At 39.0% G+C, this 18,543-nt stretch overlaps 1 long non-coding RNA gene across 2 annotated transcripts in view; it reads left to right on the top strand.

The window, feature by feature from the left end:
• The window catches only part of LOC118969143 (uncharacterized), a 201,759-nt gene that overhangs the window by 77,055 nt on the left and 106,161 nt on the right, over positions 1 to 18,543 (top strand). The gene's annotated exons all lie outside the window — the stretch shown is intronic.

Here is an 18,543-nt window from a genome sequence, read left to right as displayed (position 1 = left end):
AGTGGAAATTGGGTGGATAGGGTCAAGAGAGGGCCAGATGGTGAAGGGTTTTACCTGCTATGTAAAGCCATTTGGACTTTGCTGTCAGGTCAATGGAAAGCCACTGAAAGATTTTAAGTAATGAGTGGCAGGTTTTAGAAAAATTATTCCTGTTGCAGGGTGGAAAATGAGTTGGAAGGGAACAAGATGGGAAGCATGTACCTTTTTTAGTTACCCCCACAAGCAATAATGATAGCCTGGATGGTAGTTCGCTATATTAATTTTATCTGTGCTGGGAAATTGTTAACATCCTGAAGTCCAGATCTCATTTTTACTTATCCTGCTGCCTTAGCACACTAGTAGCTACTCAACAAATGTCTATGAGAATATTTAATTTTTTTCTTGATATAAAAATATATTTTAGGGAGCCAGGATGGCGGCGTGAGTAGAGCAGTGGAAATCTCCTCCCAAAACCACATAGATCTATGAAAATATAAGAAAACTCTTCCTAAAATACAGACCAGAGGACACAGGACAACATCCAGACCACATCCACACCTGCAAGAACCCAGCGCATCGCGAAGGGGTTAAGATACAAGCCCCGGCCCGGTGGGACCCTAGTGCCCCTCCCCCCGGCTCCCGGCAGGTGGAAAGAAACCGGAGCGGTTTTTTTTTTTTTTTTTTTTTTTTTGCGAGTGCTTTTTGGAAGCCTTAAAAGGACAGGGACCCCAATACCAGTGAAACAGGGCAGCAAGACTGGAGAGTGGGTGCCTGAGACTGGCACCTGAGGACAAAGAAAATCGCGCATTTTTCCCAGTACTGGCGAGGCAGGGCGGCAGGACCAGTGAGCGGGTGTCTGAGACTGGCGCCTGGGGACAGGGATAATCGTGTTTTTCCCTTTTTTTTTTTGGTGAGTGCTTTATGGAAGCCTTAAGGGGACAGGGACCTCAATGCCAGGGAGGCAGCGCGGTGGGACCGGTGGGCAGATGCCTGAGACTGGCGCCTGAGGACGGAGAAAATCGCGCGTTTTTCCCTTTTTTTTCTTTTTGGCAAGTGATTTTTGGAAGCCTTAAAGGGACAGGGACCCCAATACCAGGGAAACAGGGCAGCAAGACTGGTGCGCAGGTGCCTGAGACCGGCGCCTGGGGACATAGAAAATTGCGCGTTTTTCCCAATACTAGGGAGGCAGGGCGGCGGGATAGGTGGGCAGGTGCCTGGGGCTGGCGCCTGAGGACAAAGAATATCGTGTGTTTTCCTTTTTTTCTCTTTTTGTTGGCCAGTGCTTTTTGGAAGCCTTAAAAGGACAGGGACCCCAATGCCAGGGAGGCGGGGCGGCAGGACTGGTGAGCGGGTGCCTGGGACCGGCACCTGAGGACAAAGAAAATCGTGCATTTTCCCCTTTTTTTTGGCAAGTGCTTTTTGGAAGCTTTGGAGGGACGGGGACCCCAATACCAGGGAGGCAGGGCAGCAAGACTGGTGGGCATGTGCCTGGTGGACAAAGAAAATCGCGCGTTTCTCCCTTTTTTTTCTTTTTGGTGAGTGCTTTTTGGAGGACTTAGGGGGACAGGGACCCCCAGGACCAGGGAGGCAGGGCGGCAGGGCCGGTGGGTGGGTGCCTGGGACCGGCGCCTGAGGACAAACAATATCGCGCGTTTTTCCCTTTTTTTTTTTTTTTTTGGCGGGTGCTTTTTGGAAGCCTTGAAGGGACAGGGACCCCGGTGCTAGGGAGGCAGGGCAGCAGGACCAGTGAGCGGGTGCCTGGGACCGGCACCTGAGAACAAAGAAAATCGTGCGTTATTTTCTTTTTTTTTTCCTCTTTCGTTGTTGCTGTTGTTGTTTTGGTTTGGAGAGTGCTTTTTGGAAGTCTTAAAGGGGCAGGACAGGACACTTAGACCAGAGGCAGGGAATCTGGGGATCTCTGGGCACTCTAATCCCCTGGGCAACAGGGAGCACAGAGGCCGGATACAGAGATAAATAGCCTCCCCGCCACTTCCCCTCTAATGGGGCTCCACCACTTTGGAGGAGCAGCCCCAGCCAGGCCACGCCCACAGCAACAGCGGAGATAAACCCCAAAGCAACTGGGCAGGAAGCAGAAGCCCTGTCTGCACAGAGCTGCCCAGCACAAGCCACTAAAGGTCGCTATTCTCCCAGGAGAGGAAGGCCACAAACCAACAAGAAGGGAAGCTCTTCCAGCTGTCACTCATAACAGCTCTGCAAACTATCTCTATCACCATGAAAAGGCAAAACTACAGGCAGACAAAGATCACAGAGACAACACCTGAGAAGGAGACAGACCTAACTAGTCCTCCTGAAAAAGAATTCAAAACAAAAATCATGAACATGCTGACAGGGATGCAGAGAAAAATGCAAGAGCAATGGGATGAAGTCTGGAGGGAGATCACAGATGTCAGGAAGGAGATCACAGAAGTGAAACAATCCCTGGAAGGATTTATAAGCAGAATGGATAAGATGCAAGAGGCCATTGAAGAAATAGAAACCAGAGAACAGGAACATATAGAAGCTGACATAGAGAGAGATAAAAGGACCTCCAGGAATGAAACAACACTAAGAGAACTATGTGACCAACCCAAAAGGAATAATATTCATATTATAGGGGTACCAGAAGAAGAAGAAATAGGAAAAGGGATAGAAAGTCTCCTTGAAGAAATAATTGCTGAAAACTTCTCCAAACTGGAAGAGGAAATAATTGAACAGACCACGGAAATACACTGAATCCCCAACAGAAAGGATCCAAGGAGGACAACACCAAGACACATAATAATTAAATTGGCAAGGATCAAGGACAAGGAAAGAGTTTTAAAGGCAGCTAGAGAGAAAAAGGTCACGTATAAAGGAAAACCCATCAGGCTGACATCAGACTTCTCGACAGAAACCCTACAGGCCAGAAGAGAATGGCATGATATATTTAATGCAATGAAACAGAAGGGCCTTGAACCAAGGATACTGTATCCAGCACGACTATCATTTAAATATGATGGCGGGATTAAACAATTTCCAGACATGCAAAAGCTGAGTGAATTTGCTTCCCACAAACCACCTCTACAGGGCATCCTACAGGGACTGCTCTAGATGGGAGCATTCCTAAAAAGAGCACAGAACAAAACACAACATATGAAGAATGGAGGAGGAGGAATAAGAAGTGAGAGAAGAAAAGAATCTCCAGATAGTGTATTTAACAGCTCAATAAGTGAGCTAAGTTAGGCAGTAAGATACTAAAGAAGCTAACCTTGAACCTTTGGTAATCTCGAATCTAAAGCCTGCAATGGCAATAAGTACATATCTCTCAATAGTCACCCTAAAAGTAAGTGGACTTAATGCACCAATCAAACGACACAGAGTAATAGAATGGATAAAAAAGCAAGACCCATCTATATGCTGCTTACAAGAAACTCACCTCAAACCCAAAGACAAGCACAGACTAAAAGTCAAGGGATGGAAAAACATATTTCAGGCAAACAACAGTGAGAAGAAAGCAGGGGTTGCAGTACTAATATCAGACAAAATAGACTTCAAAACAAAGAAAGTAACAAGAGGTAAAGAAAGACGCTACATAATGATAAAGGGCTCAGTCCAACAAGAGGATATAACCATTCTAAATATATATGCACCCAACACAGGAGCACCAGCATTTGTGAAACAAATACTAACAGAACTAAAGAGGGAAATAGACTGCAATGCATTCATTTTAGGAGACTTCAACACACCACTCACCCCAAAGGATTGCTCCACCGGGCAGAAAATAAGTAAGGACACACAGGCATTGAACAACACACAAGAACAGATGGACCTAACAGACATCTATAGAACTCTACATCCAAAAGCAACAGGGTATACATTCTTCTCAAGTGCACATGGAACATTCTCCAGAATAGACCACATACTAGCTCATAAAAAGAGCCTCAGTAAATTCCAAAATATTGAAATTCTACCAACAAATTTTTCAGACCACAAAGGTATAAAACTAGAAATAAATTCTACAAAGAAAGCAAAAAGGCTCACAAACACATGGAGGCTTAACAACATGCTTCTAAATAATCAATGAATCGATGAACAAATCAAAATAGAGATCAAGGAATATATAGAAACAAATGACAACAGCAACACAAAGCCCCAACTTCTGTGGGACGCAGCGAAAGCAGTCTTAAGAGGAAAGTATATAGCAACCCAGGCACACCTGAAGAAGGAAGAACAATCCCAAATGAATAGTCTAACATCACAATTATCGAAACTGGAAAAAGAATAACAAATGAGGCCTAAAGTCAGCAGAAGGAGGGACATAATAAAGATCAGAGAAGAAATAAAATTGAGAATAAAACAATAGCAAAAATCAATGAAACCAAGAGCTGGTTCTTTGAGAAAATAAACAAAATAGATAAGCCTCTAGCCAAACTTATTAAGAAAAAAAGAGAATCAACACAAATCAACATAATCAGAAATGAGAATGGAAAAATCACGACAGACGCCACAGAAATACAAAGAATTATTAAAGACTACTATGAAAACCTATATGCCAACAAGCTGGAAAACCTAGAAGAAATGGACAACTTCCTAGAAAAATACAACCTCCCAAGACTGACCAAGGAGGAAACACAAAAGTTAAACGAACCAATTACAAGCAAAGAAATTGAAATTGTAATCAAAAAACTACCCAAGAACAAAACCCCAGAACCGGATGAATTTACCTCGGAATTTTATCAGACACACAGAGAAGACATAATACCCATTCTCCTTAAAGTGTTCCAAAAAATAGAAGAAGAGGGAATACTCCCAAACTCATTCTATGAAGCCAAAATCTAATACCAAAACCAGGCAAAGACCCCACCAAAAAAGAAAATTACAGACCAATATCCCTGATGAATGTAGATGCAAAAATACTCAATAAAATATTAGCAAACAGAATTCAACACTATATTAAAAGGATCATACACCATGACCAAGTGGGATTCATCCCAGGGATGCAAGGATGGTACAACATTCGAAAATCCATCAGCATCATCCACCACATCAACAAAAACAAAGACAGAAACCACATGATAATCTCCATAGATGCTGAAAAAGCATTTGACAAAATTCAACAACCATTCATGATAAAAACTCTCAGCAAAATGGGAATAGAGGGCAAGTACCTCAACATAATAAAGGCCATATATGATAAACCCACAGCCAGCATTATACTGAACAGTGAGAAGCTGAAAGAATTTCCTCTGAGATCGGGAACCAGACAGGGATGCCCACTCTCCCCACTGTTATTTCACATAGTACTGGATGTCCTAGCCACGGCAATCAGACAAAACAAAGAAATACAAGGAATGCAGATTGGTAAAGAAGAAGTTAAACTGTCACTATTTGCAGATGATATGATACTGTACATAAAAAACCCTAAAGACTCCACTCCAAAACTACTAGAACTGGTATCGGAATACAGCAAAGTTGCAGGATACTAAATTAACACACAAAAATTTGTAACTTTCCTTTACACTAACAATGAACCAATAGAAAGAGAAATCAGGAAAACAATTCCATTCACCATTGCATCAAAAAGAATAAAATACCTAGGAATAAACCTAACCAAAAAAGTGAAAGACTTATACTCTGAAAACTACAAGTCACTCTTAAGAGAAATTAAAGAGAACACTAATAAATGGAAACTCATCCCATGCTCATGGCTAGGAAGAATTAATATCGTCAAAATGGCTGTCCTGTCCAAAGCAATATACAGATTTGATGCAATTCCTCTCAAATTACCAGCAACATTCTTCAATGAATTGGAACAAATAATTCAAAAATTCATATGGAAACACCAAAGACCCTGAATAGCCAAAGCAATCCTGAGAAAGAAGAATAAAGTAGGGGGATCTCACTCCCCAACTTCAAGCTCTACTACAAAGCCATAGTAATCAAGACAATTTGGTACTGGCACAAGAACAGAGCCACAGACCAGTGGAACAGATTAGAGACTCCAGAAATTAACCCAAACATATATGGTCAATTAATATTTGATAAAGGAGCCATGGACATACAATGGCGAAATGACAGTCTCTTCAACAGATGGTGCTGGCAAAACTGGACAGCTACATGTAGGAGAATGAAACTGGACCTTTGTCTAACCCCATATACGAAGGTAAACTCAAAATGGATCAAAGACCTGAATGTAAGTCATACAACCATTAAACTCTTGGAAAAAAACATAGGCAAAAACCTCTTAGACATAAGCATGAGTGACCTCTTCTTGAACATATCTCCCCGGGCAAGGAAAACAACAGCAAAAATGAGCAAGTGAGACTACATTAAGTTGAAAAGGTTCTGTACAGCGAAGGACACCATCAATAGAACAAAAAGGAACCCTACAGTATGGGAGAATATATTTGAAAATGACAGATCTAATAAAGGCTTGACGTCCAGAATATATAAAGAGCTCACATGCCTCAACAAACAAAAAACAAATAACCCAATTAAAAAGTGGGCAGAGGAACTGAACAGACAGTTCTCTAAAAAAGAAATACAGATGGTCAACAGACACATGAAAAGATGCTCCACATCGCTAAGTATCAGAAAAATGCAAATTAAAACTACAATGAGGTATCACCTCACATCAGTAAGGATAGCTGCCATCCAAAATACAAACAATAACAAATGTTGATGAGGCTGTGGAGAAAGGGGAACCCTCCTACACTGCTGGTGGGAATGTAAATTAGTTCAACCATTGTGGAAAGCAGTATTGAGGTTCATCAATATGCTCAAAACAGACCTACTATTTGACCCAGGAATTCCACTCCTAGGAATTTACCCTAAGAATGCAGCAATCAAGTTTGAGAAAGATGCACCCCTATGTTTATCGCAGCGCTATTTACAATAGCCAAGAATTGGAAGCAACCTAAATGTCCATCGATAGATGAATGGATAAAGAAGATATGGTACATATATACAATGGAATACTACTCAGCCATAAGAAGCAGAAAAATCCTACCATTTGCAGCAACATGGATGGAGCTGGAAGGTATTATGCTCAGTGAAATAAGCCAACCGGTGAAAGAGAAATACTAAATGATTTCACTCATCTGAGGAGTATAAGAACAAAGGAAAAACTGAAGGAACAAAACAGCAGCGGAATTACAGAACCCAAAAATGGACTAACAGGTACCAAAGGGAAAGAAACTGGGGAGGAAGGGTGGGCAGGGAGGGATAAGGGGGGGGAAGAAGAGGGGGGTATAAGATTAGCATGCATAGTGGGGGGAGGGAGAAAGGGGAGGGAGGGCTATACAACCCAGAGAGGACAAGTAGTGATTCTACAACATTTTGCTATGCTGATGGACAGTAACCGTAATGTGGTTTTTAGGGGGGACCTGATATAGGGGAGAGCATAGTAAACATAGTATTCTTCATGTAAGTGTAGATTAAAGATTGAAAAAAAAAAGAGAGAAAGAATGAAAGAAAGGGGGATTACTCCTTGATAGGATAAAACTATTGGTAAATCAAAGATTAACACATGCTTTAAATATCCTTAATGTTGATCACTTAAAGCGTGTCATATGATCAGCTATGGAGGTACTCTTTTCTGATAATATGCCTTTCTCTTAAGAAAAAAAAAAGCAGCTCCTGTGTGCTGACGTCCAATGAGTTCTACACAGTGGTATAGAGGGCATGTCAAAGTGTGGGCAAAGGGTCTGTTTGTTTCTATGCAGAACATCAAAGCCTAGCTTGGCTACCCAGAAAATGAACTAAGATACAATATGAGGAGGAGCTCCCGGCATCAGCACTCTCTGGAGGACTCGTGCTGGGGGATGATGATCAAAAAGCCTCCACAGGGATCCAGACGATGCTGCGGTTGTGGCTGCGTCCACTCCACCATTTCCTGACCTTGCCATAGGAATGAGGAAGGAGATGTCTAGGCTGGCATGTGCATACAGCGAGACAACCAATTTGAGTGGATCTGTACTGTTGGAACTCAACCAGGAGTTGGGAGGGGTGCAAGTTGTAGCACTCCAAAATCTTATGACTATAGACTATCTATGGTTAAAAGAACATATGGGATGTGAACAGATCCCAGAAATGGGCTGCTTTAATTTGTCTGACTTCTCTCAGACTGTTCAAGTACAGTTGGACAATATCCATCATATCATAGACTAATTTTCACAAATGCCTAGGGTGCCTAACTGGTTTTCTTGGCTTCACTGGAGATGGCTGGTAATTATAGATTTGCTTTGTTTATGTCACCATATTCTTATTATGTTAATATGTGTGCGAAGTTAGTTAGTAGTTTAAAACCTATACATGCTTAAGGTACTCTATAAGAAGATATGTCAAAGAAATAATCAATCCTCCCATGTTTTCTTCCATATGCTACCTCTATAGCTTTTCTTCTTCCTTCCTAATTACAACCCTTAAATAGAATTCGTGCCTCATATCAAATTTACCGAGTATCATATTTCCTCCAGGTGGTAAAGATACCTCGAGACAAGTGCTGGGCATAGAAGCCACAGGGCATAAATCTGCAAAGAAGTAAAAAGCTAACCTTTTCAAACAATATGGCTTCTCTCTCACTTACCAACTTTACATTTCCCTGTATGGTCCCGGAAGATGACTAGTTAGCCAGAGATGGGTAAGATTCCTCAAGGGAGGAACAACCTAAGACAGGCACAGTCACAGGGGGGCCGTCAGGTGAGAAATCGGGGAACAACAGTGGTGAAGCTTAGAACCTCACCCCCCACTGTTTTGAGAGAAAGCTTCTGCATCGGTGGATGTTTTATTGCCCTTGTCTAGCTCAGATTAGCACATAGTGTACAGGCACACACCTGATCATCTACAATTGCTCTCTTACAACACTAAACTGTGTTTTCTACCTTTATCTTGCATCTACCTACCACTTCAGCATTTTATTAAAAATAATAATAATAATAATAATAATAATAATAAAGGGAGAAATGTGGGATCCACATATAAATCAAGTATAAAAATCAACGAATATTCATATTTGACCTGATTGTTTATAGTACATAATGCGTGATCAAAACCGAAAGTTTCTGTGATGAATGCCCTTGTACTGTTCACCATGTAAGAACTTATTCACTATGTAAGAATTCGTTCACCATGTAAGAACTTGTTCATTATGCTTCAGAAGATTGGAGACTGATGAGAATTAGGCTTGAGATGCATTAATGACTGTGCATTGAGCATTGACCCCCCTATACATAATTTTATTGTTGTTAACAACCATTTGATCAATAAATATGAGAGATGCCCTCTCAAAAAAAATATATTTTAACCTTCTTCATCTTTTTATCTATGACTGAAGCCTAAGATCAATTGCTCTTGACATACTGAGTTGTCAGCCTAAGCTGTGAGGCATTTTAGCAAATTACCTGTGATCACTGTTCTTCGTAGTTCTGATTAACTTTCCCACAGAAGCTACATTGTTTTGGTACCAGCTCTGAGAAAAAAGTCAGCTCACTTCCATCTTAAAATTCAATTTAAGTTTTTACTCTGTTAGATATTTCTAGAAGCAATTTATTTGTATATTCAGCCATTCTCTTTTGGTTTTGCTGACTAAATGAATGCTAAAATGGCAAGGAGAAGGATTTGGTAAGCAAATTTGTTAAAATGGCATTTATCCTGGTAATGGACACCTTTGAATTTGAATACATAGAAAAGCACAACAATAGGTTTTTTGTATATCATATATCTTATGCTGTCTCTCTAGCTATCCCCTAAAGATATATAGGAGCTTCTATGATTAATAACATTTGCATTCATTTAAAAATCTGGACAATCTTAGTGTGAGTAGCAAATGGAGAATTTTCTTATTAAAAATGTGGGGCACATTCAAGTGTTACAAATAAGTCAACATGGTTCTAACTAGTAAAAGTGGGGGTGATTTTGGAGAGAAAAGAATTATGTTTCAACAGTGCACCCTTATGGATATTTGATTCTGGTATCTGGCTATAACTCTCCAAAAGTTTCCACTTTTCTCCCATCATTTCAACTGAAGTCTTGATATTCCTAGTCCTCATATTTGGGCCATACATTCTTAATCTCCTTGTCAAGTTTGTTTCCTCCCAATTACAGAAACTCCAGCTCCAGATGTTACACAGCCAAGGGTTTCAAGCCCTCCCTCACACTGATGAAGATGCACATCATCAACCCTGTAGCCTAGCTGCATCCTCCTTTATGTGCCCTTGACTATCTCAGCCACTGAGGAGACAACTCCAAGTCCCCTCCTCTCCCTGGGAGAGGGAACTTCTAGACCCATAGGCAGAGTTAGGACCCCTCCTCAGCAGGAAGCAGCTACAGAATGACTGACATCCATTTTCCCTTGGAAGATTTCAAGGGTCCAAATTCCTTAAGGTGGGTATGTTATAGTAGGTGGATAGCCAGATATGAGCAGGGATGGGTAGGGGACTTTGGTGGGTATTTGCATTCAGTTAGATGCTTGTTTATATTCTAAAAGTTCCATGTAAACTCTTCTCATGGGAGGGAGGGTATAGATAAAACACCTGCCTAAACTGACTAGTTCCATCCTGGAGGAGAAGTTGACCCTGACTTCACCTCAGAGTACATTATATGCTCATTAACATACTAAAAATCACACCCCTTGGTACCATGACAGTTCTGAGGAGGACCATCTAAAGACAAAAATTCTAGTTCCCAGAAATCTTCTCTCTATTCTGAGAATCTGAGAAAACCCCACCTAACCTGATGAATATTCTACCCCTGCTTCAATTGCAGCTATAAGACCACTCCACCTGAACCCCCACCATGCTGCTCACCTCTGGAGTGCACCTGCACTCCCTTCTTGAGTGTGTACTTTGTTAAACTACTCTTTGCTTGTGAAAAAAATGGGGATGCACTAAAAAACTCAGAATCCAGTAATTAAAGATACTTGTACTACACTCTCCATTTCCCCCCATATTTTGAACTTGATTACTTTCTCCCAAAATTATTCTCACTTCCATACCATGAACCACTTCGATTCAGAAGTAAGTTCAGAGTAGCTCTATTGTCTATTCCGTATTTGTCATTCAGATTTAAGTCCAGTGGTCTGCTTCTATTGCTTATTCTGTCTCTAGAGGCACTGAGTTCTCTTTAGGGCATGTCAGGATGCATTGGAATCTCTTCTCTTACAAGATTTTGACTTCAAGCAGAAAGTAGGCTTGTTTATCTTATTATGCTTATGGTGGCATCATCTGCTTTAATTTTGTTTCCCTAGCTTGACCTTTAGGTATGTAAGGAACAGGATTATGCTCTTCTGTGTTCTAGCTATGCCCTCCACAATGCTGAATAAAACAGATTCTTATTTCTCTTTGTATTTAGAATTGTTTCCACATAACTTAGGAATTATTGATATCTTCATAGAATCATAAAATGCTAGAAATGTAAGAGATCTTTGAGCTCATTTTAGTTTATTTCCCATTTACAGATGGTAAAACTGAGGCTCAGAGATGTCACATAGCTCGCCTACAAGGTCATAACTGTATTAGTGTAGTGTTTTATCTAGACAGGGCTAACTGCTGAAAAAACAACCCTTCAATCTTAGTGGCTTATAAGAAGCAAGAAAGGTTTATTTGCTTACACTGTAGTCCATGTGGGTCCTTGGGATGGGGATGATGTTTCCCATGCCATCATTTAGAGAAAGACTCAGTAATTCCAGTATCCTATAGGGTCTCAGAGGCTAGAACCTCTGCATCTAGCCATCAGACAAGAAAAGAGGGAGACAATATGGAAAAAGCATACTTTCTCTCAAGTTCCTCAGACCCAAAGTGACAAAATCACCTTCACTCATATGCTGTTAGTGAGAATTGACCATGTGCCTCATCTATGCAAAGGAGGCTGGTTAATGTAGTTTAGTTGTATATCCAATAAGAGAGAACAGGTTTGGTGAACATCTTTCCAAATAGCAGTGATTTTCAGTGTCATCCCAGCAGCATTAGAATCATCTGAAAACTTGTTAGAATTGCATATTTCAGGTCCCACTTAGACCTACAAAATCAGAAACTTTGAGTAATTCTTGTGATTTTTAAGCATGCTGAAGTTTGAGAACTACTGACATATCCTAAAAGACAATAAATAGTTCAGTGGTTCTCAACTCTACACATGGGAATCACTCAGAGAAGACCAAAACGAAATAAAACAAAATGAAATGGCTTGGGCCCCACCCTGGTCAATTAAATCAGAATTTCTAGAGGGGGACCCAGGCATTGGTATTTTAGAAAAAAAGTTTCTAGTTATTCTTAGTGTGACCAGGGTCAGGAAATATTATCCTGGATGATAAAAAAATATATAGTTTGCATTTCTTTCATTGTATAGAGCAGCATGCAGCCTATTATCTGTGTAACTTTAGGTAAGTCTTAACTTCTCTGAACTTTTGTTTTTCTCATCATTAAAATAATCCTAGAATTTACTGAGCTGTGAAGATTACAAGAAGCAATTTATTGCTTCAACAGGTGGCACACAGTGCTCTTGCATAGAAAATAAAATTTTTATCACATTTTGATTGCTGAGAGAACTATAAGGAGAAAATAGAGTTGCTAAATCAGAAGTCAGGAAGTATTCATCATATCTTCCCTTTACATTTTTAGGTTATTTTCTCTCTCTCTCTCTCTCTCTCTCTCTCTCTCTCTCTCTCTCTCGCATCTTTCCCCTACATGGAATATTTGAGATTTAGACTTGGAATTTTTCATTATTTGGGATTGTCTGTATTATTTTTTTCTTTCAGTGGCTTCATTCCCATGGCTTCCTACTAGGCCTGTTTCAGGCACTGCATTTGGGCAGGACATTAATCTAGTATGTTAAGGGAAAACAGGAGAGTGGGTTCTCTCACCTTGAAACCTGCTTGGTGACCATTTGGTGCTTGATTGACAGTTGGTCGCGAGGGAGGCCTGGTCATCATTTGTAAGTGACACCTCTACAGTGTTTGAAAAAATGTAGCAATTCTTGTTCCTGTGGTGTACAGCTGGAGAAGAGAAAAAAATCATATCACCTAGTTGCATAGCTTTTCTTTTACATACAGTTTGTTGATAAAATTTTGGTACAGTCAGATCATCTAAAAAACTGCTCAGGAAGTTAATCTATTCACTGTGGCCTTCTAATGGGACAGCTTAATCCATTTTCAGGCAAAATGGCTCATTGACGGGGCAAAATAGCTACTTCATTTGTTCTTACTTTAATGGAACTAAGGTTAGATTCTAACTTTACTTAGACTTAAATGTTGTTTTCTGGTCTGTATCTTCAAGGTTAGCTAAAATATTAGATAACAGCTTATATTGGCTAGTGAAACTCATCAAGTTGTGTTTGAAGTAATTGCAGTAAAAAAATGCTTTGGATGACAGTTGTGATAGATTAAACCTGGAAACAAGACAGAAATTGGTATTACATTTGGTAGAGAGTAGATGAATCATGTTAGGGCTAATATTCTGACAGCAAAACACTTGCATTTAAACTTCTGAATGGGTATAGATGCTTCAGTCTACTTGACATCCTGGCAAGACTGAACTTAGGATCCTGGTAAAATGCTGGCTTGTGGGAAGCATAATTTTCAAGGAAGTAATCACAAAGCTGGGTGTTGCCAGCTTTGAGTTCAAATTTCAGACTTTCTTTATAATATTACATAAATCACTCAGTTTTTCCCTAGATTTTTTTTTACTACCTGTAAAATATGATACACTGTGTTACTCTCACACATCTCTCATGGTAGTCTCACTCAAATACCTCATATTTCAAGGATTATGAATCAATTAAAAATAGTTTTTGCCCAATTATAGTCATTCAGGGTGCACATAATTTTTCCCTAGAAAATTACTCATTCTCTGTGCCTGTTAGAAAAGTAAAGAAGTCTTAGGCTAATTGGGGTGCTAGAAACAATGGGAAGCATGAGCTCAGGGTGAGCTGTGAACCAAGATCCGTTATGGGAGTTGGATGTTAGTTTGTTATTCCCTTGGCTTTGATAATTTCTGTGAGAAAGGGGAAAATCTGACTTTTTCAGAAAGCCATTTTACTCTGTGAGTTCATTATTTTGTCTGACAAATGGAGAAGTAAATTGATAGTGAGTGCCCAGCTAAGAATACTGTGTATGTTTACCACCATAAGGGAGCTGGAATTTTGTCAGTTAGCATAATGTCTTTTTAGTTGTTCTCACTAAGGTTTCCAACTGAATAGAAAACCAGTAAAATTACATTTCTCTCAATGTAAGAAAACTTTTAAAAGCTTGGGAGGTTTACTGTAGGCACTGGCTGTTCCCATGGAGGGTCTTGATGAGACTGTGTTGAACTGTTATTAGGCTGGCTTTAGGCATAATGGGGAATTCTTCCATCATCAGCAAGCACCGGTCAGCATGGACTAGTTGTGGGTAGTGAAGCCAGTGGTAGGGGTGCAGTATGTTTAAGGCACCGGAGGGAGACCGTTCAGCAAAGTGGGAAAGGGGCTTTGCTTTGAGAGTCAGGTAAGCCTGGGAGGGAATCCTGGCTTAGCATTCAGCACACGTGCTACTTCAGGAAACTGATAACTTCAGGTAACTTTTTAAAAAATTTATTGAAGCATAATTGATATACAATCTTATGTTGGTTTCAAGTGTACAACACAGTGGTTCAAAAGTTACACACATTATTAAATCCTTGCCCCAACTACTGCAGTTCCTATATGTCAACATAGAAAGATGCTACAGAACCATTGGCTCTATTCTCCATGCTGCACTTTCATCCCCGTGACCAATTTATATTATGATTGAGATTTTTGTGTCCTTTTATTATACCCACATGCTCCCCAGCTACCCACACTAACCCCTCCACCTTGGTAACCACCAGTCACTTCTCAGTGTCTATGAGTCTTCTGTTCTGTTCATTTTTTTGTTTTGTTTTTAGATTCAACAAACACATGAAATCATATGGTATTTATCTTTTCCTGCTTGACTTTTTTCACTAAGCATAATACTCCTCAGGTTCATCCATGTTGTTGCAAATGGCAGAATTTCTTTCTCTTTTATGGCTGAATAATATTCCATTGTGTATATGTACCACCTCTTCTTTACCCATTCATCTACTGATGGACACACTACTTAGGTTGCTTTGATAACTTGGCTGTTGTAAATAATGTTGTAATAAACATAGGGGTGCATATACCTTTTCAAATCAGGGATTTTGTTTTCTTTGGGTAAATTCCTAGAAGTGGAATTACTGGGTCATACAGTATTTCTATTTTTAGTTTTTTGAGGAAACTCTGTACTGCCTTCCATGGTGATTGTACCAATTTACAGTCCCACCAACAGTGTAGAGGGTTCCCTTTTCCCTACATCCTCTCCAACATTTGTTATTTCTTGTCTTTTGGATAGTGGATGTTCTGACTGCTGTGAGGTAATATCTCATTGTGGTTTTGATTTGTATTCCTTGATGATCAGTGATGTGGAATGTCTTTTCATGTGCCTGTTGGTCATCTGTATTTCTTCTTTGGAAAACATGTCTGTTCAGGTCATCTACCCATTTTTCAATTGGGTTATTTGTTTTTTTGGTGTTGAGTCATGTGATTTCTTTATATATTTTGGGTGTTAACCCCTTATTGAATAAATCATTTATGAATGCCTTTCTGTTCTGCTGATGGTGTCCTTTGCTGTACAGAAGCTTTTTAGTTTGATATAGTCTCACTTGTTCATTTTTTATTTTGTTTTCCTTGCCCAAGGAGATTTGTCCAGGAAAAAAAAACATGCTTACGTTCAAGAGATTTTTCCTATGTTTTCTTCTAAGAGTTTTATGGTTTCATGTCTTACATTTAGGTCTTTAACCCATTTCAAGTTTACTTTTGTGTATGGTGTTAAACAGTAATCCAGTTTCATTTTCTTGCATGTAGCTGTTCAATTTTCCCAACACCAGTTATTGAAGAGACTGTCTTTTCCCCATGGTATGTTCATGGCTCCTTTATCATATATTAATTGAACATATATCTGTGGGTTTGTATCTGGACTCTCTCTCCTGTTCCATTGATCTATGGGTCTGTTCTTATGACAGTACTATACTATTTTGATTATTGTAGCTTTGTAGTATAGCTTGAAGTCAGGGAGTGCTATTCTTTCCCTAGCTTTGTTGTTCTTTCTCAGGATTGCTTTGACTATTTGGGGTCTTTTGTGGTTCCATATGAATTTTAGGATTATTTGCTTTAGTTCATCGAAAAATGCAGTTGGTATTTTGATAGGGAATGTTTTGGGCAGGATAGGTGTTTTGACAGTATTCATTCTTCCTATCCAATGAATATGAGATAGATTTCCATATTGGTATGTCTTCTTCAAGACACCTCATCAATATCTTACAGTTTTCAGGGTACAGGTCTTTTACCTCCTTGGTTAAGTTAATTCTAAGTATTTCATTCTTTTGATGCAATTGTAAATGGAATTGTTTTCCTGATTTCTCTTTCTGCTATTTTTAGTATATAGGAATACAACAGATTTCTGTGTATTAATTTTGTATCCTGCAACTTTGCTGAATCCAGTTATAATTTTAAATGTTTTTTGTGGAATCTTTAGAGTTTTCTATATGTAATACCAAGTCATCTGCAAATAGTGAAAGTTTAGCTTCTTCCTTACCAATTTGGATGCCTTTTATCTCTTTATCTTTTTTGAATGCATGGCTGGGACCTTCAGTATTATGTTGAATAAAAGTGCTGAAAGTGGACATCCTTGTTTTACTCCTGCTCTTAGAGGAAGAGCCTTCATCTTTTCACCATTGAGAATGATGTTAGCTGTGGGTTTGTCACATATGGCTTTTATTATGTTGAGGTATGTACCCGCTATACACATTTTGTTGAGGGTTATTACCATGAGTTGATGTTGAATTTTGTCAAATGATTTTTCAGCATCTATTGAGATGATCATGTGTTTTTATCCTTCTTTTTTTTAAATGTGGTTTAAGACCTTGATTGATTTGCAAATAGTGTACTATCTTTTCATCCCTGGAATAAATCCCACTTGGTCTTGATGTTATATCCTTTTGATGTATTTTTGAATTGGATTTGCTAGTATTTTGTTGAGGATTTTTGCATCTATCTTGATCAGGGATATTGGCCTATAATTTTCTGTACTGTCTTTCTCTAGTTTTAGTATTAGAGCAATGCTGGCCTCATAGCATGAGTTTGGGAGTATTCCCTCCTCTAATACTTTTTGGAATGCTTTATGAAGGATGGGTATTAACTCTTTTTTAAATGTTTGGTATAATTTAGCTGTGAAGCTATCTGGTAATGGACTTTTGTTTTTTTAGAGTGTTTTGATTACCAGTTCAATTTCATTGCTGGTAATTTGGTCTGTTCAGATTTTCTGTTTCTTCCTGAGTAAGTCTTGGAAGGTTGTATTTTTCTAGGACTTTGTTTATGTCTTCTAGGTTGTACAATTTATTGGCATATCATTTTTCACAGAATGCTCTAATATTTCTTTGTTACTTCTGTGGTGTCCATTATGATTATTCCTTTTTTATTTCTGATTTCGTTTATTTGGCTAATCTCTCTTTTTATCTTGATACATCTGGGTAGGGGTTTGTCTATTTTGCTTATTTTCTCAACTAGCTCCTAGGTTTCATTGATTTTTCTCTATTATTTTATTCTTCTCTATTTTATTTATTTCTGCTCTGATCTTTATTATGTCCCTCCCGATACTGACTTTGGGTTTCATTTGTCCTTTTTCTAGTTACTTTAATTGTGAGTTTCAGCTGTTTATTTGGGATTGTTCTTGTTTCTTGAGATAGTACTGTATTGCTACATACTTCCCTCTGAGAATCGCTTTTGCAGCATCCCACAAATTTTAGACAGTTGTATTTTTGTTTTCATTTGTCTCCATGTATTGCTTGGTTTCTATTTTGATTTGTTCACAGATTCATTGGTTATTTAGAAGCATGTTGTTTACCTACTACCATGTGTTTGTTGGCTTTTTTGTTTTCGTTGTGTGATTTATTTCTAGTCTCATACCATTTTGGTCTGAGACATTGCTTGATACAATTTCAATCTTTTTGAATTTACTGAAGCTCTTTTTGTGGCCTACTATATGATCTTTTCTTGAGAATGTTCCATGTGCACATGAGAAAAATGTATATCTTGCTGCTTTTGGGTGGAATGTTCTGTAGATACCTTTTAAGTCCATCTGATCTAATGTGTTGTTCAGTGCCTCTGTTTCCTTATTTATTTTCTGTCAGGTTGATCTGTATTGATGTAAGCAGTATTAAAGTATCCTACTATGAATGAGTTGCAGTCTGTTTTCCCCTTTAGTTCTGTTGGTATCTGTTTTACATATTTAGGTGCTCCTATGTTGGGTGTAGAAGTATTTATAATGGTTATATCCTCCTGTTGGATGGACCCCTATATCATTATGTAATGTTCTTCTTTGTCTCTTGTTAGTTTCTTTGTTTTGAAATCTATTTTGTCTGATATAAATACTGCTACTTCTGCTGCCTTTTCTCCATTATTTGCATGAAATATCCTTTTCCATCCCTTCACTTTTAGTGTATATATATATATCTTTGGGTCTGTAATGAGTCTCTTGTAGACAGCATATAAATAAGTCTTGTTTCTTTATCCCTTCTGCCA

The sequence above is a fragment of the Manis javanica genome, chromosome 7 (assembly GCF_040802235.1).
Source record: "Manis javanica isolate MJ-LG chromosome 7, MJ_LKY, whole genome shotgun sequence".
In the NCBI taxonomy this organism is placed as follows: Eukaryota; Metazoa; Chordata; class Mammalia; order Pholidota; family Manidae; genus Manis; species Manis javanica.
The sequence above is the reverse complement of the archived record's forward strand: the minus strand, read 5'-3'. Positions and strand labels throughout refer to the sequence as shown.